The following is a 2,637-nucleotide window of genomic DNA, read 5'->3' on the forward strand; positions in this document are numbered from 1 at the left end:
GAATAGCGGAGAGAGAGGAGAGAGAGAGAGAGAGAGAGAGGGAGAGAGAGAGAGAGAGAGAGAGAGAGAGAGAGAGAGAGAGAGAGAGAGAGAGAGAGAGGGGTATATATATATATATATATATATATATATATATATATATATATATATATATATATATATATATATATATATTTAGCTGTCAGATGACATACTTCTGCTATTGTTTCGATAAAGACATGCTGTGAAAATATCAGTCCATCTATAGCTCTGTTCTCCTGATTTTTCTCCGAGAAATAAAACTATTGCTACTGCCTTATCAATGGCTCAAAGTGATTAAAATCAATTCCTTCAGCGTGATATGTGTGCTTGAGTATTATCGTTCATGGCAATATTGTACAAAATTAACATTTTCCGGTATCAATGTACTACCCTTGGATAGCGAGCGCATATGTTTATTTACGCGATCACAACACAATAATTTCACGTAGGACCACGCATTAACTACATTAGACCTGAATGGGAAGTGGATTTTGATGGAACATAACCAAAGCGTAGCAAGGGCGGGAAATCTTGAACAGAGCAACGTTGCCTTCATGCGTGGCTGGAAGTTGTACTGCAAGATTTTCAAATGTTTTAATATCTTAGGCAGGGGGAGGGAGGAACAATCTGATTGATCCCATTCAGCGTAATCAGTGCGTAGCCAGGAGGGGCAGTTTGAAAAACATCCAATACGGATCCCATGGCGTAAAAGAGCTTTGCTTTTTGCCATTCTCATCAGCTACGCCGAATTTGGTACCATCGTCGCGCAATGTTCAGTCTTTCATCATTTCCAAAGAACGCTAATTCTCAGAGGCGATCAGTCCTCGCGGTTGGCTAAGCAAGATGGTAAGGCGTCACCAGAAAGCCTCATTTCCCGAATGACGCATAAATTGCACCGTTACAGCGTCCCAATCGGCGGCCGGGATAGGCCCCGTCAGGCCCGGGATAAGCCCCGCCAGGCCCGGGATAAGCGCCCCGCCAGACCCGGGACAGCCCCTCCAGGCCCGGGATAAGTCCCGCCAGGTCCAGGATAGCCCCTCCAGGCCCGGGATAAGTCCCGCCAGGCCCGGGATAGGCCCTGTCAGGCCCGGGATAGGCCCCGTCAGGCCCGGGATAAGCCCCGTCAGGCCCGGTCTTGTGAACAGCAACGGTGCTCAGCGCGGTCAGCTTCTCCCGGATTTACCAACTGGCAGTCCGTCTTTGATCCCCAGGAGGGAGAGCAAGTCACTGGAGATGAAGATGGCGTCCGGTCCAGGATGCAGAGTAGTAGTCAAGCGCCACGCGATAAAGCGGGAAGTCTCACTGTGCATGCTCCGGCGCAATGATTGGCCAATCAGCAGCGCTTTTGCGCCAGTGTTTCCTGGATTCAGAGGAAGCATTCCTCTAAACACACACAGACACAAAACAAACATTAGGAACGGTAAGTCATGTTTTCTGGCCACGATCAAAACAAATAGAAGGGCAGCGCCCGTTGAGCCATCCCATCACTGTCCTTGATCTGGACAGAAAGGAGATACTTCCAGCATCGTAATCAGGATGATGTTAACGCATCAAAAAGAAGATCCACGGTTAAGACAGGAGTGCGACGATTAAGAACACATACATGGGGCGGTAAAAGATATCAATCACGGCAACATGTCCAAGCAAAAACACACTCCAAGACCAGCTTCCTTTGCCAACTAAGTGACGCATATTGATGACAAAACTGATGCAGCTCGTGGCATCAGAAGCATCTGAATGTCAGCAAAACGCAACCGCATGCAGAGTGATGCAAGATGGCAGTTTTAGAGGGGAAACAGCCCAGAATTTCATATGCAATCCTGAGTTCACTGAAATCAAACTAGAAAGAACGCGCACACAAGCGTGCAAACTACGCAGCACCGAACAGACATCACCGACGATCCCGAAGTTGTGTATGGTTTTGGCCGCGCTCACGTCATTGCAGCATTACAGCGCCTACACGCTGTTCCATGGCATGTCGCCGAGCTTTTAGCGTAGGGAAGATCCCTGGCATGATTGTAGACATGGCAATAAGACCACATACTATGCATTAGACAGACTGTCTACCAATGATCTATGTTGGACATCTTGAAAACGCCGGAATGAAAACGAGCTTTCAGCATCAAGCCATCTGCGAGTCGTTGATCATATTTGTTCACAACAACAGCTGACTGACGCCAGATGACTCCTTTCGGCCCTCGATCGCTTTACTTCGCACCGACTGACATCATCGCACCACCACAGTTGATCACATCCGCTCTAATACAAATCGTGAAGTACAAATTCTCAACTCATCTGCTCAAACGCATGTCATAACGATGTCCTTCATGCGTAGCGCATCGAGTTTCATCACCGAGCCTCCAGGGTCGCCAGCGTTACTGCTGACATCTGGTGGGCCTCGGGATGCTACACACTGGGGTCGCATAATATCAAACCAAGGCACCAAAGCTCAAAGCTTGCTAACGGCTTTCTTTCTCACAAATCTGCCAGCCGACGCGTCCACCACTTACGCCAGCTGACTGCCCGGTCAATTGACCAAACACCGACGGACACCGTCGAATCGCCTCAGCCTCGCGGAGCACATCAGGACTGAACCCCGTCCCCCCTCCCCCCCGC

Source organism: Pollicipes pollicipes, unplaced genomic scaffold (genome assembly GCF_011947565.3).
Source record: "Pollicipes pollicipes isolate AB1234 unplaced genomic scaffold, Ppol_2.1 Scaffold_4219;HRSCAF=4965_pilon_pilon_pilon, whole genome shotgun sequence".
NCBI lineage: Eukaryota > Metazoa > Arthropoda > Thecostraca > Pollicipedomorpha > Pollicipedidae > Pollicipes > Pollicipes pollicipes.